General features: G+C 37.5%; 1 non-coding gene across 1 annotated transcript; it reads left to right on the top strand.

Moving 5' to 3' along the window:
* Positions 1–355: 355 nt before the first annotated feature.
* Positions 356–463, top strand: LOC130952278 (small nucleolar RNA R71). The gene has a single exon (XR_009074463.1). It is a non-coding gene; the product is annotated as a small nucleolar RNA R71 (small nucleolar RNA).
* The last annotated feature ends 6768 nt before the right edge of the window (positions 464–7231 follow it).

Raw genomic sequence — 7231 nt, forward strand, 5'->3', positions numbered from 1 at the left:
CAGGATCATAAGCTTCTTCCTCAGATGAAGCTTCCTTAGTACTGCCAGGTGCATTTTGCATTCCAGACAGACTTTGAGAAATCAAATTGACTTGTTGAGTCAATATCTTGTTCTGAGCCAATATGGCATTCAGAGTATCAATCTCAAGAACTCCTTTCTTCTGATTAGTCCCATTGTTCACAGGATTCCTTTCAGAAGTGTACATGAATTGGTTATTTGCAACCATTTCAATTAGCTCTTGAGCCTCTGTAGGCGTCTTCTTCAGATGAAGAGATCCTCCAGCAGAGCTATCCAAAGACATCTTGGATAGTTCGGAGAGACCATCATAGAAGATACCTATGATGCTCCATTCAGAAAGCATGTCTGAGGGACATCTTCTGATTAATTGTTTGTATCTTTCCCAAGCTTCATAGAGGGATTCTCCATCCTTCTGTCTGAAGGTTTGGACTTCCACTCTAAGCTTACTCCATCTTTGAGGTGGAAAGAACTTTGCCAAGAAGGCATTGACTAGCTTTTCCCAAGAGTCCAGGCTTTCTTTAGGTTGAGAATCCAACCATATTCTAGCTCTGTCTCTTACAGCAAAAGGGAATAGCATCAGTCTGTAGACCTCAGGGTTAACCCCATTAGTCTTGACTGTGTCACAGATTTGCAAGAATTCAGCTAAGAACTGATGAGGATCTTCCATTGGAAGTCCATGGAACTTGCAATTCTGTTGCATTAGAGAAACTAATTGAGGCTTAAGCTCAAAGTTGTTTGCTCCAATGGCAGGGATAGAGATGCTTCTCCCATAGAAATCAGGAGTAGGTGCAGTGAAGTCACCCAGCACCTTCCTTGCATTGTTGGCATTGTTGTTGTTTTCGGCTGCCATGGGTTCTTCTTCCTTGAAGAATTCGGTCAGGTCCTCAACAGAGAGTTGTGCTTTAGCTTCTCTTAGCTTTCTCTTCAAGGTCCTTTCAGGTTCAGGATCAGCTTCAACAAGAATACCTTTGTCTCTGCTCCTGCTCATATGAAAGAGAAGAGAACAAGAAAATATGGAATCCTCTATGTCACAGTATAGAGATTCCTTGAAGTGTCAGAGGAAAAGAGAAATAGAAAGAAGAAGGAGAAGAATAATTCGAACTTTAATTAGATAAGGTTCGAATTGTGCATTAAGAAGGAGTGGTACTCCATAAATAGAAGGATGTGAGAATGAGGGAAGAGAATTTTCGAAAATTCAATCAAAAGATTTTGAAAACATTTTGAAAAACACTTAATTGATTTTCGAAAATTGAAAGTGGAAAAGAAATCAAATGATTTTTGAAAAAGATTTTGAAATTAGAAATTAGAAAGATTTGATTGAAAACTATTTTGAAAAAAATGTGGTTAAGAAGATATGATTAGTTTTAAAGAGATGTGATTGAGAAGATATGATTTGAAAACAATTTTAAAAGATTTGATTTTGAAAATTAATGACTTGCCTAACAAGAAAAGATATGATTCAAACATAAAACCTTCCTCAACAAAAAAAAAAGGCAAAAAATGTTCAATCAAATCATTAATTGTTAGTAAGTATCTTTGAAAAAGGAAAGAAATTGATTTTGAAAACAATTGATTGAAAAGATATGATTTGAAAAAGATTTGATTTTGAAAAACTTTGAAAACTTGAAAAAAAATATTTGATTTTGAAAACAAAATCTTCCCCCTAGCACCATCCTGGCGTTAAACGCCCAGAATGGTATACATTCTGGCGTTTAACGCCCAAAATGCTACCTCTTTGGGCGTTAAACGCCCAACCAGGTACCCTGGCTGGCGTTTAAACGCCATTCTGCCTTCTTCACTGGGCATTTTTGAATGCTCAGCTTTTTCTGTATAATTCCTCTGCAGCATGTTCTGAATCTTCAATTCTTTGTATCATTGACTTGAAAAGACACAAATTAAAAGTATTTTTGGATTTTTAATAATCAAAATGCAATAAGAATCAAATAACAATGCATGCAAGACACCAAACTTAGCAGTTTGTATACTACTAACACTATATGAGACACATAAACACTCAAGCCAAAAGAATTCAAAGATCAAAACAAAGAAATATATGCATGGATTCGAAAAAATATGATATAAACATGCATTTGACACTAAACCTAAGATGAGACTCTAGACTTAAACACGAAATATTTTTGGATTTTATGATTTTTTGAATTTTTTTTTTTGTGTTTTTCAAAAATTAAGTGGAAAAAGATATCAAAATTCTTAATGAGAATTCCAGGAATCAGTGCAATGCTAGTCTAAGACTCCGGTCCAGGAATTAGACATGGCTTCACAGCCAGCCAAGCTTTCAAAGAAAGCTTCGGTCCAAAACACTAGACATGACCAAAGGTCAGCCAAGCCTTAGCAGATCACTGCTCCAAAAGCAAAATTGATAAAAATCAACAAGCTCTTGTGGTGATAAGTTGAAACCTCGGTCCAATCAGATTAGACATGGCTTCTCAGCCAGCCAGATTTCAACAAATCATCATGAAACTCTAGAATTCATCTTCAAGAATTTCGAAAAAAAATAAATACCTAATCTAAGCAACAAGATGAACCGTCAGTTGTCCAAACTAGAACAATCCCAGGCATTGTTACCAAAAGCTTGCTCAAAACTTGAACAATCCCCGGCAACGGCGCCAAAAACTTGGTAGCGCGAAATTGTGAACAATACTTTTCACAACTCTCATAATCCCTGGTCATGAACTCCAAAAACTTGGTGGTTCAATTCCATGGCATTACACAACTTCGCACAACTAACCAGCAAGTGCACTGGGTCGTCCAAGTAATACCTTACGTGAGTAAGGGTCGATCCCACGGAGATTGTTAGCATTGAAGCAAGCTATGGTCATCTTGTAAATCTTAGTCAGGCAGACTCAAATGGATATGGTGATAAACGAAAATAATATAAAAGATAAGGATAGTGATACTTATGTAGTTCATTGGTAGGAATTTCAGATAAGCGCATGAAGATGCCTTCCCTTCCGTCTCTCTGCTTTCCTACTGCCTTCATCCAATCCTTCTTACTCCTTTCCATGGCAAGCTCGTGTAGGGTTTCACTGTTGTCAGCAGCTACCTCCCATCCTCTCAGTGAAAATACGTCCCTGATGCTCTGTCACAGCATAGGCTAATCATCTGTCGGTTCTCGTTCAGGCCGGAATAATATCCATTGATACTTTTGCGTCTGTCACTAACGCCCTAGCCTGCTAGGAGTTTGAAGCACGTCACAGTCATTCAGTCATTGAATCCTACTCAGAATACCACAGACAAGGTTAGACCTTCCGGATTCTCTTGAATGCCGCCATCAGTTCTCGCCTATACCACGAAGACTCTGATCTCACGGAATGGTTGGCTCGTTTGTCAGGCGAGCACTCGGTTGTCAGGCGATCAACCATGCATCGTGCAATCAGGAATCCAAGAGATATTCACTAAGCCTCGAATGCTTGTAGAACAAGAATGGTTGTTAGTCACCTTGTTCATGGGTGAGAATGGTGATGGGCGTCAATCATCACCTTCATCAGGTTGAAGAACAAGTGATATCTTGGACAAAGAACAAGCGGAATTGAATAGAAGAACAATAGTAATTGCATTGGTACTCGAGGTACAGCAGAGCTCCACACCTTAATCTATGGTGTGTAGAAACTCCACCGTTGAAAATACATAAGAACAAGGTCTAGGCATGGCCGAATGGCCAGCCTCCCAAAGTGATCAAAAGATCTCTAGAAAAAGGTTCCAAAGATCCGAAGATTCTCAATACAATAGTAAAAGGTCCTACTTATAGAAAACTAGTAGCCTAAGGTGTACAGAAATGAGTAAATGACATAAAAATCCACTTCCGGGCCCACTTGGTGTGTGCTTGGGCTGAGCAATGAAGCATTTTCGTGCAGAGACTCTTCTTGGAGTTAAACGCCAGCTTTAGTGCTAGTTTGGGCGTTTAACTCCCAATTAGGTGCCTGTTCCGGCGTTTAACGCTGGAATTTCTTGAGGTGATTTTGAACGCCGGTTTGGGCCATCAAATCTTGGGCAAAGTATGAACTATTATATATTTCTGGAAAGCCCAGGATGTCTAATTTCCAACGCCGTTGAGAGCGCGCCAATTGGGCTTCTGTAGCTCTAGAAAATCCACTTCGAGTGCAGGGAGGTCAGAATCCAACAGCATCTGCAGTCCTTTTGAGTCTCTGGATCATATTTTTGCTCAGATCCCTCAATTTCAGCCAGAAAATACCTGAAATCACAGAAAAACACACAAACTCATAGTAAAGTCCAGAAAAGTGAATTTTAACTAAAAACTAATAAAAATATACTAAAAACTAACTAGATCATACTAAAAACATACTAAAAACAATGCCAAAAAGCGTACAAATTATCCGCTCATCACAGGGATAGAGATGCTTCTCCCATAGAAGTCGGGAGTAGGTGCAGTAAAGTCACCCTGCACCTTCCTTACATTGTTGGCATTTTTGTTACTTTTGGCTGCCATGGGTTCTTCTTCTTTGAAGATTTCTGTTAGGTCCTCTACAGAGAGTTGTGATTTAGCTTCTCTTAGTTTTCGCTTCAAGGTCCTTTCAGGTTCAGGGTTAGCCTCAACAAGAATGCTTTTGTCTTTGCTCCTGCTCATATGAAAGAGAAGAGAACAAGAAAATATGGAATCCTCTATGTCACAGTATAGAGACTCCTTGAAGTGTCAGAGAAAAAGAAAAATAGAAGGAAGAGATAGAAAATTCGAACTTATCAAGGAAAGATAGAGTTCGGATTGTGCATTGAGGGGTAGTGTTAGTCCATAAATAGAAGAATGTGAGAAGAGGGGAAGAAATTTTCGAAAATGAATTAAAAGGATTTTAAAAACATTTTGAAAAACACTAATTGATTTTCGAAAACTAAGAGTGGAAAAAGAAATCAAGTGATTTTTGAAAAAGATTTTGAAATTTGAAGTCAAAAAGATATGATTGAAAACTATTTTGAAAAAGATGTGATTAAAAGATATGATTGAAAAGATATAGTTTTAAAAAGATATGATTGAGAAGATATGATTTGAAAAACAATTTAAAAAGATTTGATTTTGAAAACTAATGACTTGGCTAACAAGAAAGATATGATTCAGACATTAAACCTTTCTCAACAGAAAAGGCAACATAATTGAAATGTTGAATCAAATCCTTAATTGTTAGCAAGTATTTTTGAAAAAAAGAAATTGATTTTGAAAACATATGATTGAAAAGATATGATTTTGAAAAATTTTGAAAACTTGAAAAAAATTTGCATTAAAAACAAAATCTTCCCTCTTGTGCCATCCTGGCGTTAAACGCCCAGAATGGTATACATTGTGGCGTTTAACGCCCAAATTGCTACCCTTTTGGGCGTTAAACGCCCAGCCAGGCACCCTGGCTGGCGTTTAAACGCCAGTTTTCCTTCCTCACTGGGCGTTTTGAACACCCAGCTTTTTCTGTGTAATTCCTCTGCTGTATGTTTTGAATCTTCAATTCTCTATATTATTGACTTGAAAAGACACAAAAAAAATTTTTTTTGGATTTTTTTAATGATGAGGAATAATCAAAATGCAACTAAAATCAAATAAACAATGCATGCAAGACACCAAACTTAGGAGTTTGTATACTATTGACACTAACAAAATGAGAATGCATATGAAAAACAACAAAACACTCAAGTCAAGAGAATTTAAAGATCAGAGCAAGGAAATCATCAAGAACATCTTGAAGATCAATGAAGACACATGAATTCGAAAAATGTAAGAAGAAAAGAAACATGCAATTGACACAAAACTTAAAATGAGATACTAGACTCAATAAGAAACATAAAATATTTTTTTGTTTTTATGATTTTGTAATTTTTTTTTGGATTTTTTTTTCAAAAATTAAAAGAAAATAAGGATATCAAAATTCTTAATGAGAATTCCAGGAATCATGCAATGTTAGTCTAAAGCTTCAGTCTAAAGAAATTTGACATGGCTAGCCAAGCTTCAGCAGGACACTACATTTAAGAGCTAAATTGATGAGAATCAATCAGCTTTGGTGATGATAAGAACATCACCTTAAAACACTAGAATTCGTTCTTAAGAACTCTGAAGAAAAATGCCTAATCTAAGCAACAAGATGAACCGTCAGTTGTCCAAACTCAACAATCCCCGGCAGCGGTGCCAAAAACTTGGTGCACGAAATTTTGATCATCAATGGCGCCATCAACATGATATGCTCAATTGCAATCTCAACTCCTTATCACAACTTCGCACAACTAACCAGCAAGGGCACTGGGTCGTCCAAGTAATAAACCTTACCCGAGTAAGGGTCGATCCCACAGAGATTGTTGGTATGAAGCAAGCTATGGTCATCTTGTAAATCTCAGTCAGGCAGATTCAAATGGTTATGGATGATATATGAATAAAGCATAAAGATAGAGATACTTATGTAATTCATTGGTGAGAATTTCAGATAAGCGTATGGAGATACTTTGTCCCTTCCGTCTCTCTGCTTTCCTACTGTCTTCATCCAATCCTTTTTACTCCTTTCCATGGCAAGCTGTATGTTGGGCATCACCGTTGTCAGTGGCTACAGTCCCGTCCTCTCAGTGAAAATGTTCAATGCGCTCTGTCACAGCATGGCTAATCATTTGTCGGTTCTCAATCAGGTTGGAATAGAATCCATTGATTTTTTTGCGTCTGTCACTAACGCCCAGCCTTCAAGAGTTTGAAGCTCGTCACAGTCATTCAATCATTGAATCCTACTAAGAATACCACAGACAAGATTTAGACCTTCCAGATTCTCTTGAATGCCGCCACCAATTCTAGCTTATACCACGAAGATTCCGATTAAGGAATCCAAGAGATAAACATTCAAGCCTTGTTTGCTTGTAGAATGGAGGTGGTTGTCAGGCACGCGTTCATAAGTGAGAATGATGATGAGCGTCACATAATCATCACATTCATCATGTTCTTGGGTGCAAATGAATATCTTAGAACAAGAATAGGCTGAATTGAATAGAAGAACCATAGTAATTGCATTAATACTCGAGGTGCAGCAGAGCTCCACACCTTAATCTATGGTGTGTAGAAACTCCACCGTTGAAAAAAAATAAGAACAAGGTTCAGGCATGGCCATGAGGCCAGCCCCCAAGATCTAAGAACTAGACGTCCAAAGATGATCCTAAGATCTAAAAATGATCAAAAGATGAAAATACAATAGTGAAAGGTCCTATTTGTAGAGAACTAGTA

This window comes from Arachis stenosperma, chromosome 1, assembly GCF_014773155.1.
Source record: "Arachis stenosperma cultivar V10309 chromosome 1, arast.V10309.gnm1.PFL2, whole genome shotgun sequence".
Classification (NCBI taxonomy): domain Eukaryota; kingdom Viridiplantae; phylum Streptophyta; class Magnoliopsida; order Fabales; family Fabaceae; genus Arachis; species Arachis stenosperma.